Source organism: Zootoca vivipara, chromosome 2, assembly GCF_965207765.1.
Source record: "Zootoca vivipara chromosome 2, rZooViv2.hap1.1, whole genome shotgun sequence".
NCBI classification, from domain to species: domain Eukaryota; kingdom Metazoa; phylum Chordata; class Lepidosauria; order Squamata; family Lacertidae; genus Zootoca; species Zootoca vivipara.
Genome location: NC_142584.1, coordinates 32,133,392 through 32,149,598, shown reverse-complemented (window position 1 = coordinate 32,149,598; position 16,207 = coordinate 32,133,392). Strand labels below are relative to the sequence as shown.

General features: G+C 42.6%; 1 protein-coding gene and 1 long non-coding RNA gene across 14 annotated transcripts in view; one reads left to right on the top strand and one right to left on the bottom strand.

Annotated features, from left to right (window-relative positions):
• ITGB4 (integrin subunit beta 4) overlaps nucleotides 1-16,207 on the bottom strand; it is a 76,315-nt gene that overhangs the window by 56,629 nt on the left and 3,479 nt on the right. The window lies entirely within an intron of this gene.
• Nucleotides 14,682-16,207, top strand: part of LOC148686801 (uncharacterized) — a 34,097-nt gene continuing 32,571 nt past the window's right edge. The window contains exon 1 of the long non-coding RNA XR_015948035.1: nucleotides 14,682-14,810. This is a non-coding gene — a long non-coding RNA (uncharacterized LOC148686801). The remainder of the gene's footprint in view (nucleotides 14,811-16,207) is intronic.

Genomic DNA, 16,207 nt, shown 5'->3' with positions numbered 1-16,207 from the left:
CAAAAAACTTTTTTTATAAAAAAAGTAGTTTTGGAGCTATTTTTAAGGGTTGCCAATTTTCAGCGATTTCCACCTGGACACTGTTTCCGATGGCCAAATTTCCGGGAAATTCCATATGGTAGCCCTCTAACAGATTTTGTGATTCTTGCTTTTGCAATTGCTGCTTTGAAGTTCAATTGCTGCTAATAATGCTATTTTACATAATCCTTTTGTTTTTAATGTTATCTTTGTTGTTTTTGCTTTAGCTTACTGTTCTTATAAACTACTCCAAATTTTAGAAAAGCATCATCAGTAGGGCGTGTTGAATTTTCAATCTTTAAAAATCCTGATTTGAGGGGTGTTAAAAAGTTGTGGTATGATTAGGTAATTTGAAATCTATTTTGGTTACTTGTAAATATTTAGGTCTTGCTTGGTAAATATCTATGTGAAAAGTTCCTACTTGTTAACATTTTTTAAAATTTTTCTGTTATTTAAACGTCTAAGTTATTCCCCAATTTTCATGAAAACAGATGTTGATAAGTGCCTAAAATTGATTACAAGATACAGTGGTACCTTGCAAGATGAAAATAAATTGTTCTGGGACAGGCACCCAATCTTAAGAGAAGGAATGCCACATTTTAAGAAAGGCAAGATTTTAGTTCCTTCAATAGTAGCTTGGATAATAAGCATTATGGTAAGCCTTCTATCACAGTGATGGAAGGATGGAAATACTATATATTCTGCTTCAGAACCCTTAAATGAACAGAAGTCTTGACCTGCATGGAATATGGTTTCTCTAAGTCTGACACCATCTTTGTGAGGATCAAGAGCAGGCCTTTAGATTCTACAGGAATCAAATTTTAACAGTGTACACTTCTTTTGAAGAGCATGGTCCAGGGGGCTTCTGCCAGTGGCTCTCCTGCTCAGATGTGGGCCCTCAGCAGATACATGTGACACCAGCCCTTGAAGTTGTTCATTTATTTTTCTTTTTTCTTTTTTTACAATAATAGGACGTTATAAGATAAAGTAATGATATGTTGTTACAGCTGGAAACAAAATTTCTTTATATTTTCGCTTGTATAAAATGATTAAAAACTTTAACCGCTTCAAAATGCGAGTTATTTGCTTTTTTTAGTGTATTTCAAACAGATCTCAATTTACCGAGCTAATCATCAACCAATCATAAAAATAATTGCAGATTTGGATTCCTCATGTGCAATAACATATTTTTAGAACCCCTCATTGAGCAAATTCGCAAAAAAATAAAATAAATCCGTCCTTAAATGACACGCCCTAATCATCAGTCGTTATGCAAAGAAGCGGTGGCACTTGATTATGAAGCTACTGAAATATCAGTCAATGCTAATACCAAGAGTTTACTATGTAGTAATTAAAGTAAATTACCTCCCCCGCTCCTGGAAGGCTCATATTTTACTCTAAGCTCAGTACTGAATGTTGATGAAATATTTTGCTGATGCTCCATGTTTGGTTAGAACCCCATCTGTCTTTGCTCACTTCCATCACAGCTACTACTAGACCAAAGAGGCACAGCCAAGCTGGCTTGTAGGAAGCTGGCATGGCTCTAGGAGAGCTAAAAGAAGCTTCAAAAGCAACCCAAAATAAAGACACTGATAATTCATCCTTTCTGTTGGCTGGCTTCTCTGTAAGCACTTTTCTGTTTCTGACATGTCTGTAAGAGTCAGATTATACAATCAGCGGAATCACAGTAAAGCCTTCCTGAACTGTACCACCAAAAAAAAAAAGCATCCTGCTCTTCGCACAGAAACATAGCATCTCAGGGAAAATGCTGAACTCATCTCCTTGACATGCTGTTTTTATGTGGACAAGTTTCATTCATGCCGGGGGTGGTGGTATTAAAACACACAAATCCTGTGCGTGCAACCCCAAAAGGGTGGCCTAGTGTGTTGCTACCTGGTACTGCTTATAGTATAATCCAGAGGTTTTCAACCTTTTTGAGTCTATGGCTCCCTTGACCAACTACATTCTTCCTGAGGCACCCCTGCTGGGCTCAGGAGCCCAGTTATGCCACCCCTTTCCTGCGGAACTGGCAGCCCCTCACCCTTTTTCGAACACCCTCCCTTGTGGAGTGTTCCCTCAGCCTCCTCTCCTCTGCCCTCTCCTTGGGAGTCCTCCGGTCAGCCGCCACAGCCACCCCAGATTTCTGAGCTGCCCCCACCCCTACCCCAAAGAGAGGTGCCTCCTCACACTGCCCACAGGGACCGAGGACATGTCTGTCCATTCCCAAAAGCAAGGGCTGGCAGACCGGCTGGCTGGGTTCCCTCGCCCACTTGCTTGCTTACTCCAAGGCCGCCTCAGCTCCTGGCAACCAGCACCCCCTGGCCAGCCCCAGGGGGCACCATTCCCCTGCGGACCTTGTAGCCAGGGCTTTGGGAAATAGATGCAAGAGGGCATCAAAAGGGGAGGGGAGGAAAGAGGGACAGAGGCCAATGTTGCCTGCAGCACCCCTGACCATCATTCTTGGTAGTGGCACCCGCCCTGTGGAACGCCCTCCCACCAGATGTCAAAGAGAAAAACAACTGTACCAGACTTTTAGAAGACATCTGAAGGCAGCCCTGTTTAGGGAAGCTTTTTAATGTTTAATAGATTATTGTATTTTAATATTCTGTTGGAAGCCGCCCAGAGTGTCTGGGAAACCCAGCCGGATGGGCGGGGTATAAATAATAAATTATTTATTATTATTGTTATTGTTATTGTTATTGTTATTGTGATTCAAGGCACACTGGTTGAAAACCACTGGTATAATGAACTGATTCCAGCTTGTGTTTAAAGGGAGGTCTGCTTAAATCTAGCAGCTCAAGGTTTGCAATGTTTGATGCAGAAGATTCTTTTTCTTTCGCAAGAAGCAGTCTAACAGGCCAAATTTACTAACGATTATTATTCATACCTTGCAGCGGTGCAGAGGAATGTATTTTTTTTTTTACTCGATGTAGCACGCCCGACATTATGCAAACCTTATCTTAACGACATCATTTAGGACACCTCAGCGAAGCACATTAACTTCTGTAACTTGAGCAGACAAGGAAAGCGAACATGAGAGAGGCAAACTCATGCCTCAAAATCAGGAGCGAACTTCTCGAAGTAGCTAAAAAGACTCAGCCTGATAATACATTAACATGCTCAATCGTTTTGCTCCCCATGCCTACTCAAAGAAGAGAAATAACCCCAAAGCATAACACTGTGGGACTTCCTATCACTGTATATACGCAATCCATCAGGCTTGTGGTTCTGCAGTAAGTCGGATCCCTGCTAGTTTAAGGCAGGCGTCTCTCAGCATACGTGAGTCACAGCCAAAACAAGCACCTCCTTTTTCCTGCGTTTAGGGCCTACTGGACTAATCAAAGAACTGAGAGAAGAAAAACAAGGTAAGTTTCAAAACAAACCCCTCCTGTCAGCCATTTCCCATTGTGCTAATAATTTCCAGAATGGCACCAGCCAACAAAAGAATGTTGGGTGGGGCAGTGGAAAATGCCAGGCTTCCATAGGAAGCCCTGCTTTGGGTCAGCAACAGGCTCTGGAATAATAAGGCTCACGTTCTCACAGGCCTCTTTTGTCGAGGAAGTCTACACACCCTTTGTAACTCTGTGGGGTAATGCTGGCTGTAAAACGTTGGCACCGCAAAGGACCAAGCTCCCCTGTGGCATACACATGCCTTGACAGTGTTTATCTGATCATTCAATAATATCAACATATGTTGTGGAACGTTCCAAAATGGAAATTACCACCCATAAAGAAAAAGAGAAAGACAAAAACACAGGAGGAACTCAAATCTGTGTAGGTGCTTTTTCATATGTGATTGCGATGTATGCTTTGTTACGGAGCACTTTTACGCACAAAAAAGGATGTGTATTCCAGTTGCCTTTGCTTCTTGTGCTAATCCTTGCAGCAGCCACTTGTGGAAGAATGGGATTGCCAAGAATGGAAGCATAAATTTGCCCACTGATGATGCCCTACTGCCAATTAAATAGGTTTAGTTCTACTGCTTGTGAGAGCCAATATAGGTTTAACAGGGCAGCCACCTTTCCTGTTCACATATAGAGTACTGTAATTTGAGGGGGGGGGTGTTGATAGGAGGTGACTGGTACTTAGAAGAGGCAGTATATGGCCCCCGAAGCCTCTGTTTGCTGTTCACCATAAGCACACTGGCCTTATTGATTTTTCCTCAGATTCGACCATGAAGCTCACTGGATGCCATAAGGTGCTTCAGGATTAATTCACTTTGTAGCATCCTGCCTCATCCTGCCCCCTCCCTCAATTCTCACATGTGCACATATAGAGTGCATATGCACACACAGGACAGAGACCAGCTGAAGACCAGTGTTATTACCCACTCCACACTTACCAAATGATCAATCTCATGACCAAGGAGAGGGCAGATTACGTCCCCATTAGTATTCTGGACTGGATAGAGAGGTTTACACCTCTCCCTTCACTCCAGCCCTGTGTCTATTTTAATTTGTTTTATTAGTGTGCAGAGGTTAGCTCACTGCTCTAGAGGATAGGTTATCCCCCAAGCAGGAGACCTGAAAACAGTATGAGTGCAATCTTTTAATGTATTTTAATGAGTACAATCTACAATGAGTACAATGTATTTTAATGTGTGTTGGAAGCCGCCCAGAGTGGCAGGGAGGACCCGGCCAGATGGGCAGGGTATAAATAATACATTATTATTATTATTTTTATTATTATTATTATTATTATTATTATTATTAATCTAGTCAAGTTCTACCCCATTTATTCCAATGAAAGAATTAACTCTGCTTCTGCCGTTGAAATCAATGGGGCTAAAAAGTGCTTGACTTTGAATGGATCACTCCCTTTCTCCTGGAGACCTAGGGAAGGTATGAAAAGGAGAGAAGGTAAACTATAATTATAATTTTTGCACATCAGCAAGACTGTTCTGCAATTATAATGGTAAATCTCAAGATGTACCTATTACAGTATACACAAGCAAGCTGCATAATAGGCAGCCACAATGTTGTGTTTCATTTCCCACTGACTTCTTTTTTGCTGTCCATTGCAATTGGAGGGTATTTCAGTGCCATAAGCATGAAGTGTTATTGGTTGTGAAATTATTCACAACTGCAACATGGAGAAACATTGATACAACCCTGAATAATATATAACATGCATACGAAGAAACATTCCTTGCTACCCTTACTGGACCATCTGTATGTTTTGTAATTTGGGGGCATTTGTATTTTGCTTCCTTTGACTCCAATTGGTATTGTGTGGGAGCTCTCAGAAGATTGAAAGTTTTCAGCCCATTTTCAGCCCACTTCTTCCCCCTCAAACGCAGGCGTAATTTCTCACTGATTTGCCCTCAAATATTATGTCATGGTGCATAATCATTTATTCTCATTTGTAGGGGGACTCAGGGCTGGTGAGAAGAGCCTGCGTTCCCAGCACCCTTTATTTTTTCAAATACCTTATCTGTCCCCCTTAATTTTCAAGCCAACATGTATCATATGTAAGCTCTCCCACTCCCTGGGTCCTGTCAGTACCAACAAGGATTTTTGTGATAACAGCTAATGAGCTCATTCAGTGTGCAACTCTGAATAAAATCATCAAATTGCCACTGTGTTGAAAATGTGTGGGCTTGCCATATACCAAGGCCCTTTCTGGCAGTGGCTCTCTCATGGTCTCCTCCCCACCTCAGCTCCCCATTTTTTGTTTAAATAGAGATGTCAGGGATCAAACCTAGGAATATACAACCTATTAAATAGTGGGTAAACATAGCAGACAACACAGTGAATTCTCCAAGCAGCTCTTTATTAGTAAGCTGGAACAGAACTGACTGAACAGCTCAGCTGGCCTGCTTTTATAGGCAGCTGGCTGACAACATTGTAACAACAACAGCAGCCCAGGGTTTCCCGCCTAAATTAACTGACGTGGACCTGAGTGAAAACTATATACTTTATACCTGTTGGCCAGGGTGAGAACCATAGCTGCCAAGTCTCCCGTATTCCCCGGGAAACCCCCGTTTTTCCAGCCGTTTCCCGCTGGCAGCCCGGATTAAAAAAACCTGTGCCTTACTATTTTCCCAAAACAATTGCCTCTAATGCCACTGGACTCTACTCACAGCCTGGGTTACATATGTATGAAACAGCTGTACAATCGTACCTTGGATCCCGAACGCCTTGGAACTCGGATGTTTTGGCTCCCAAACACTGCAAACCCGGAAGTGATTGTTCTGGTTTGCAAACCCAAACATACGACAGGGCTTCCGCGACTTCTGATTGGCTGCAGGAGCTTCCTGCAGCCAATCAGAAGCTGTGCTTTGGTTTTCGAACGTTTTGGAAGTTGAACGGATTTCCAGAACGGATTCCGTTCGACTTCCAAATATGACCGTATTTTACTTCTACAAATCTGTGCTATGCATACATTTAAAATGATTTACTGTACTATCTTGTTAAGTGTTCTTCAAAACTGATTTTAAATACCTACAGTATTAATTCTATGTAGCTGAATGATCATCTTGGGCTAGCTTTGACTTTCTTCAGTAAAGATAATAATAACTGAGAAATGAAAGGCTCTGTGCAAATGCCTGGAGGAACCCTCACTGTTATTTAATTAGCTAAAATATTTCTTAACCTCCCATCAAACAATTTCAGGGTTGCGTTTAAAAGTATGAAAACAATTGGCACAGCATAGAAGTACAATATTAAAATAGCAACTAGCATAATAAAAGGCGGGCTAAAAACAATAAACTAAGGAACAGAGAATACAGTTGTAACTTAACATTTCATATGGAAGGCCTGGTCAACAAGGAAGGTCTTTAATCTCCTACTGAAAAGATTGTAATGCCAGATGTAAACAGAGTTTTGGCTCCAAGCCTCACGCTGTCCCTATCAAAGCCCTGGGCATCAACTCCTCATATAACCTCTCAGATAATATCCCTGTGATGTCTGTCCCGCCACCTCATAAACATGATAGCTGTTTTGGGAAATGGGGAAAATATACCGAAATGTACTTTATAATCCAGCAAAGCCATCAACTTGACTACCATCAGGCTGAGAACTTTGCAGTTCTTGGGGATTCAGCAAGGCCAATCTACAACTTTTTGCTGCCTGAGTTGGAACAACAAATAGTGCCTTGCAGAACATTTGCATCAGACTCGAGGCTGACTAAGTTTGGCATCTGCAACAGAAAATCCCCAAAGGGTCTCTCTCTTTAAGTGTAAAATGACAGTCATAATAACATTATTATTATTATTATTATTATTATTATTATTATTATTATTATTACAATTTATGGCCTTTTATGACACACAAAACAATTTATGGCCTTTTATGTCTGAGGCAACCACCTCACTCTACCTAACGATAGGGCCAGGTGTTGATTCAAGAATGTGAGAAATTACACAGCAACTGGGCACAACTCTGCTTCATCTTGTAGAGCCTAGCACACAGCAGTCCACCACATGGCCCAAAGGCAGCATGCGGCCCTCAAGGCTTTTTTTGGGTGGCCCTTGGCAACATCTGACAACCTCCTCACTGCAGCCCTTACACTGCCTACCCAAAGCCGGGTAAGGAGGCACTGGACTTTGAGAAGGAGGCGGGAAGGCTGTGACAGGGACCTAGAGTCCTCCAGCTTTCTTCCCAAAGCCTGTGCTGTGTGCAGTAGCGCTGGCCCAAGGTACTTTGTTGCCTGAGGTGAAGGACAAGTTGAATCTTATTTTGCTGCTGTCTACTGGACAGCGTCCTTTGCTGCTCCTTGAGGACAGCAGGCTAGTTTAGGGGGCACAGGGTAGGCCACCTGGCACACACAGTGCTGTTCTTTGACACCTTGCAGTTTCCCCACAACAGTTATTCTAACCCTAAACCTATATTATTAACTCTGGGACTCTAACACAAGAAGCCTGCACTCAGTATGCAAATCCAGTGTCACCTTGGAGACATTACCTCACTACTGGAGAAGGAGGGAAACCAGGAGCAGGAGTCTGGAGTTGGCATGGAGTTTAGGAGAAGGTGATTAAATCAGTGTGAGGGAGCAACTTTGCTTCTTTTATTTTTTTAATCTTGGGAAACGAAAGAAAACAAATCACTAAGGCCATTCCTGAAGCTCTCTGGATATTTATGTGCTTGGAAACGGCAGAGGAATGAAGGTGTCCCAGATTGTTCACGGGGAAAGAGAGGAAGCAACCGTTAGAGGAGAGAATGAGTTATTTAATGCCTTGGATGAATGCCAAATCGTACAAAGTTTGTGTGTGTGAATTTTGCTTTCAGGGGATGTAAGTGATCAGCAATACTGAATAAATGTTTGCCTTGCTGCACAACAGAACCGTTGGAAGCTTGAGTGCGTGGCGTAACAATCTCTCATTCTTGAACTGCAAATTGTTCAGGACAATGGCTCTCTGTGTGGCTACCTTGTGTTTACAACATCTCTTGTATGGCCCTCACCTCCTGCTGTTCTGCTGCTGTCAAGTTTTACTCATAGTGATGGTTTCAATATCACTCCCTCCTCTGGGTAAAACAAACAAAAGAAAAAGCCCCTAATATGGCATATGAAAGCATGACTCCTCAAGGGCAGTTGCCTACAATATTGGGTTATGCAATTGAGAGGTGCATTTTCCAGGCGCCGCCCCCCCCCCATATATTGTATCCTTCTCACAAACAGCTGTAGAGTTCTTGGCTGTACTGTATATGCCACAGTTTTCACGATTTAAAATTGCATCCTTGTCATAGCTATCAAGTTTTCCCTTTTCTCGCGAGGAAGCCTATTCAGCATAAGGGAATTTCCCTTAAAAAAAGGAGAACTTGACAGCTATGATCCTTGTGCTGGGGAGAACGTCTACGGTCAACAGGAAAAATACTCTGAGCATTTCAAGAATGATTTCAGCTGTTTAGTTACAAATCCAACAATATACTTGGAAGTTCAAATCACCTGTCAGCCTCAGGGCTAAAAGACAAGAAAAGAGGAAGGCAGAAGTTTAATAAGGAAGAGCAATTCCATCTAAGGAATGTTTTGAATTCTGTTTTTGTCATGCTTTCTCTCAGGCTGTGGGTCTGTTCTAAATACTCCATAAGAATAAGAAAACTCTTTAAAGAAATTGCTTGCCACTAGCATAGGTACGCATCTTGAAAGATCAAATGGGTACTAACAAGGGGTGGAATTCAACATTGGGCTATGCTACATATTCCGCTTGCGCAAGCACATCAGCTTGCTGGACAGAACAATTTCCCTCCCCTCCCTATGTGCTGTTCTTGGTGGTGCAGGAAGAAAGCCCCGTTACAAAAGTGGAAGCCCTTGTGGAGGGCTTCTGCTTGAAAGGGTTCATTAGATTTTTCCCCACCAGTCTAAGCTTGGGCTAGGTAATTTATTATGGTTGTCACTGAGCGCAGCTTTAGAATCTTGACATTCCTCACCTAATATTCCAGACAGAATGTGAAAGAGTAAATTCTGTTTAGTTAACCTAAACCATGAATTGACAATGGGTGCTCATGGGGGCAGAGAGGCCTTCCTTGATGCCCACAGTGTCCCTTTCCCTTTCCCTGCCACCTGCTGAAATTAGGCTTGAAAGAAGCTGTCCATGAAAATAATAGAAGGCTCCTGCGGTGAAGGAGACAATTGCAAGGTGGGAAAGGGTACAACTGGGGAGGGGTAAGTTAATTTGTGTGTGTGGCACCCACAACAGTTACTCCAGTTTGCGGGTGTACCTCTGGCTTAGACATTTTTTTTGTTTTGTTTTTAAGGACACTGAAAAGGTTTGTAAGCCCCTGCGCTACCCAACTGAGCCATAATGAGTTAAGGAACATAATTGAGATTAGAGAACAATAAAACACTAGACATGTAGCTTTCCTTAATAACTTTCACTTCTTCCGGGAGACCAGGGCGAGGCTTTTGCAAGAGTCCAAAGTGCAGGCTCCTTCCTGTCGGCACTCATTCTGTAGTTAAAGAGAAAATACCACCATCCAGGAGACAGGGGCCATAGCTTACTAGTAAAGCACACACTTTGCATACCAAAAGTCCTAAATTCCATTTCCGGCATATCCAGGTAAGGCCAGAAAACACCTCTACTTAGTGTATAACAATACTGAGCTAGGTGGATAAGTGTGGTCCACAAAGGCCGCTTCATAGGCTAGGCTAGGCTAGGCTAGGCTAAAATGAGGAAGTTCATATTTGAGTCTGGAGTCTGTGACATCATCAGGTTGCATTTACATTTATGTAAAGTTCCTGCTAAGGTTTATTGTTTGCGGACACAAGACAGAGCCTTCTTTGTGGTGGCACCCTTACTGTGAAACTCCCTTCCCTTGAAACTCCAGTTCTCCTCTCTGATTTTAAAGTCCAGGCATCAACTGAAGACTTACTTCTTCACCCTAGCTTTTGTGGGATAATGGTGTTCAGCACCTGCCTATGTATTTGGTGATGCTGAGATTTCATGCTATGTTCATTGGAGGATTTTCTAACATATTTTTATGCATGCATTTCAATAGACTGGATGCATTACTGAACATTACCCTAAGCTGCATGTAGTAAGAAGAGCAATATAAAAATGCAACAAACAAACAATTGTTTTGGTGAAACCTCTGACACACAATGCTAAAAGACTGGGGGAAAGGAGAAAGTGGGGTGGTGGAGGGAAGAAGTGAGTGCTTCCTCTTTTCCCCACCCCCACACTTGTACATTCAGGAGGGTCCTATGTCTAGGTTTTTGTCCCTTGATGGCAGCCCTTAAGCTTGTGTGATACTGGAAGATGAACTCTTTCTTGTGCCCTGCAAGAATCATCCAGTGCTACCACAAGCAAATGATACAACAGCTCTTTTGTTATACCCAAATCCCAGAATATATGAAAGGACTCTGTGTGTTTGCTCCCCTCCCCTCTCTGTCTGTCTGTGGGCTGCTTTCTGTCTCTGTGGTGGATTTTTTTTTTACACACCCTTCCAGAATCCTGTTTTCGCAAGGCCCACAAACCTTCCTCTTCATCCCTGAAAGCTCAGGTACAAAGCACAGAACTGGTGGAATGCAAGTTCTCTCAACCTTTTGGTCCAGCACCTTGAGTCTGATGTAATGCTAATATCAACTTCCTAACTCTCTCTGATTGGCCGTTTCAGACAACCCATGATCCTGAAACCTCGTGACAGGAGAGGCTATAAGCAAATATGTAAAAATCAAAACAGATATGGTCCCCCCAACCCCCTTTGATAGTTGGTGAAAGAATAATGCAAGATTTCAGGGCTTACACAAAGCTTTCTCTCAAGTAGAATGCAGAGGTAGATGCTTTGTGAAATGTGGAAGATTGCACATGTTTACATCAACAGACGTCGGCCCAATAAAGGTACCAGCCTGCCCATTTGGCTTACCTCCCTCTACACACAGTGGTGGCTGCCTACATGGGTGTAGTCACCACGAAAATAATTGAAAAGCATTGAAAAAGGCTGCACCCCGTAATGTCCTCTTTTTAAGGACATTTTAAGGGGTCCGACTATGGGGCTCCGGCGCTCATCTCGCGTTATTGGCCGAGGGAGCCGGCGTACATTTTCCAGGTCATGTGGCCAGCATGACAAAGCCGCTTCTGGTGAACCAGAGCAACACACGGAAATGCCATTTACCTTCCCACTGTAGCAGTACCTACCGTATTTATCTACTTGCACTTTGATGTGCTTTCGAACTGCTAAGTGGGCAGGAGCTGGGACCGAGCAACGGGAGCTCACCCCGTCGTGGGGATTTAAACCGCCGACCTTCTGATCGGCAGCTCTGTGGTTTAACCCACAGCTCCACCTTTTTAGTAAAAAAAGCTTAACAACTTTGGCTGCCCCCCCCCCAATCCTGGCTACACCCATGGGTTTCTATGTGTATTTTGGGAACACCTCCAACACTTGAACTTTGAAGTAGCATCTTGGCCAATTGTTGCAGAAGCAATACATACGTTGAGGACAGCAAAGCATCCAACTAAATGTGATATTGGAGGTCCATGATCCAACATCTTTTTTTTCTTTGCTTATAAACTGCTGTGAGATATGGGTCTTATTTGGACTAGGATTAGGCTGTTGGAGAGAGAGTTTATCCCTTTCCCACATACCATTTCTTTAAAGCGGGGGAAATGCAAGTGTGTGGTGGGTCAGGCTTAATCCCATCGTGGATTTTCCTCATCTGTCTTATTTCTGAGCTGTTTGCCTTTGTGCACCAGCATCTCCAGTGGGTGGCAACCCAGGTGTATCTCTGTTTACCTTTATACTTTGATCTAGCTGCTATTTCTGTGTGTGTGTGTGTGTGTGTTCGTTCGTTCGCAAAAATGTCAACGTTTGTCCAACTCCAAATTTGTTCTGCAAGCAACTTTGGGAGAAAAGTTAATGTATTTACAGAATGTGTGTGTGTGTGTGTGTGTGAGAGAGAGAGAGAGAGAGAGAGAGAGAGAGAGAGAGAGAGGATGACAGTAGAATAAATGTATAACTAGGACAATGGGGATGGACCTGTGTTGAGAGTACCGGTAGTTATCTTGTCATGTATCCAAAAAAGCTGTGCTGGTTTCTAAGCCTTGAGGCAGAAACTGCCTTCATGTTTTTTGACTGCTTTCTTCAACCCTTATTGCCTTTCATTTCACATGGCCTACTTTACTGGCACCGTGCAGAATACAGAAAGAGACACATAGCCTATACATGCCCACCCCAAATGTACAATTCCACTTTGGACATGGAAGCAGAAGCCCAAAAGGTGTGACGATGAGACATTTGTACATCTATTTGGTACTGCTTTATAAGACAAAACACCTCTGGAGACAAAGCATGAGATCTAAGCAATGTTGCAAAGGTGAGAAAAAGGACAGAGCTTCAATCAGAGGAGAAGAGAAGGATTAACCAATATGAGGAAGTACTGGGTAGGGAGGGATGGGGGAAACTGGGGTTATAATGACCCAGGAAAGAAAGGTTTCCTGAAAGAATTTGGCTTAGAGGAGGAGAAGGGAGCAGCTTGAGAGATAGTGATAGAAAGACTGCAGGCATACAGACAGCAAAACGGAAGGCATGTCAGATAGCCCAAATGGTCAATATCACAACTTTTGGCTGAGTCGCAGACAAGCTGGTTCCTGGTTATTCCCTCCCACCAGAGACAAAAAACAAAACAGGCCTCTCATTCATCACATCAAATCTTTACACGGTCACCCTTCACACAAATATGTATTGTCTGACTCAGTAGAAGTTCAGCCCTTACACAACCTCCTTGTAAAAAAGTAGTGAGGCACCTGTGACCCTTTAGAAGTTGTTGGACTCCAAGTTGAACTCTGGGTCCAGTTGGCTTCATCTGAACACATGGAGAAGAATTTGGGCATTCATGGAGGAGAACTTCATTTACTATACTAAACAATTCTAAGATCAGAAGGGAGAACAGTCAGTTGGGGGAACCAGAAGTCTTGTCTACTTAAGGACAGTCAATTATTCCAGAACTTAATTTCTAATTTATGGTGTGAGTCGTTTTGCAGAAGTTCAATTCTCAGCCTATTTTTGTGGAATAGTTTGAAGTGACGCTAAAGAAGATGCTAAAGAAGAAGAATAAGCTTTTGTCGCCATAGTAGATACATGTCAAGCAGCCTCCCCCAACTTGGTACCCTCCCAATGTTGTTGGACTACAACTCCCATCATCCCTGACTACTGCTTGTACCGGTTGGGACTGATGGGAGTGCTAGTTCAAAACATCTGGAGGGCACCAGGCAGGATCACCTTCATTTAATCTGTATGCCACCTTTCCACACAATTAAAAAATTACAACATGACAAGATTCACATCGTTACAAACATAACAACATAAACATACAAACATAAAACATCCCAGAACCAAACTGAATGATTTCCACTTTGATAACAGGTAGGTAGCCGTGTTGGTCTGGGTCGAAGTAAAATAAAAAAATTCCTTCAGTAGCACCTTAAAGACCAACTAAGTTTTTATTTTCGTATGAGCTTTCGTGTGCATGCACACTTCTTCAGATACAGTGAATTCACTGTATCTGAAGAATACACTTCACTGTATCTGAAGAAGTGTGCATGCACACGAAAGCTCATACCAAATAAAAACTTAGTTGGTCTTTAAGGTGCTACTGAAGGAATTTTTTTATTTTACTTCCACTTTGATAATAATTCATAATAAAATCTTAAAAGAAAGATGCAAAAAATTGGGATAGGCCGATAGAGGATATCTTCAAATATAAGGTATAATTTTAAGTACACAACTGTAAAGAGATATGTGTAACAGGTATCGTTAGTAGATACTTTGCTACCACCCTCTGCCATCTTTCTGAATGGGGCTGCAGGGTGTAGCCACATCCCCATAAGTTTCTTGCAGAGAGAGACACCTGTGCAAGGAACTCTACAAACATGTGCTAATACTCCACCCCAAACAGAACTACAATAGCAGTAGTTTTATGGCACCAGAGCATTGTATACATTTGAAGCACTAAGAGGAGATAGCATAGACCAGAATTGAGACCAGTGGTCTCTGAAGCAAACGATAAAGCTGTTTGGGCCTTGAAAAGACATTCTTTACCTGGAGCAAATCTCTGCTTTCTGTTTCCATTCTTAGTGCCTGCTACAAAAGGTTCTGCCAGGCAAGCTATTATTTGGAGCGGTTGCAACCTTTTCACTAAATTCTTGCTGCCTCTCCATGGTTTGATCTCTTTCAGGGGGGGAATTCTGTGCTTCAGCCTCACCCCATCAGTTAGCGACACACACGGCACATTTGGCAAAGACCAGCCTGCTTGAGGAAGCATGGACAGGCAGTATTGCCAACAATGGATGGCAGGAAATCTTGATAAAATGGAAGAACCCGTGGGGAACAACCAGCACAATGAAGGATACTTAGGAGGTAAGCCTCTTTCTTCCTCTTGTAATATACACAGCAGAAAACCTGAACACCTGAGGATTCAGCTCAGTTTAACACCATTGTCCTTGTTCCCTTTGCCCAGTGCTCAGCTAACTTGTTTGGTCCTGTAGCACCACTTCATGAATGTCATTTCCATCTGATAGCTCTCTTTTTCACTCCTTCCAGGTGATTACACTCTCACGACTTAGCCTTCCTATCACAAATGAAGTCACAGGGTACACGTTGGCTAGAAAACATCTTGCAGTGGGCTGTATGGGGTGCACAGAGCCCCACGTGAAAGATATGTTTTAACATACAAAGGGAGGTGTTGGTTGCCATTTACAGAGGCGAGAGGCCAGTTCTCTCTTGCCTTGTATTCTTGCCCACAGGCAAGCAATTCACTGGTTTGCTCAAACTCTGCTGTTAAAAGCTAAGTGGGCCTGTGCATTAGATGATATCCATGGCAAATGCAGAAATCCCTTTTCTTCGGTGGGAAATAAAACAGTGCCGACTTCCGGTCGAGGCGCGCTGGCGGAGAGACACGCTTGGAAAGAGCTCCGTGACCGTAGAAATCCAAGCGGCCAAGAGCTAAGCGAGAGGGGGGGGCAGCGTCAATTCTCGCCAATTATCGGGAAATTAGAGATTTTTAATAATTGGAAGAGAATTTTAAGTAGATTTATTTGGGGTAAAAAGAAACCTAGAATACAGTTTAAATTATTAACGGATAGCAAGGAGAGGGGAGGTTGGGGTGTACCGGATTTAAAATTATATTATGCAGCGGCAAATTTGTGCTGGTTAAAAGAATGGATTGTGTTAGACAATAGGGAAATTTTAGATCTGGAGGGATTTAGAAATTCTCTTGGGTGGCACGCATACCTTCTGCAAGAAAATGAAAAGATATATAAGGAATTTACCGACCACGTAATCAAAAATTCGATATTCAGGATATGGTTGGAATTTAGGAAATTATTAGAACCAAAGACACCGTGGTGGGCATCACCCTTTGAAATAACGGCCCTGGGGGGGGGGAGGAAGAAATAAGGAAAAGTGGCTAACGTACCAGGACCTGATAAAGGAGGTAGACAAGCAGTACACATTGACACCATATGAGGAGGTGAAAAATTGCTGTGCAAGCTGGTTACAATATACTCAAATACAAAGCTTATTTAAGAAGCATAGGGAAGTCGGTTTTCAGAAAAATAAATCAAAATTACAAGAATTGTTAATTGAAAATGAGGGGAAACAATTGGCAGCAATATATAAATTTTTGTTGGAGTGGAATCTAAAGGACGAATTAGTTAAAGATGTTATGGTAAAATGGGCACAAGATTTCGGTAGGACTATTGAGTGTATAAAATGGGAGAATTTGTGGCTAGAAAGTATGAGATTTACAGCTTGCA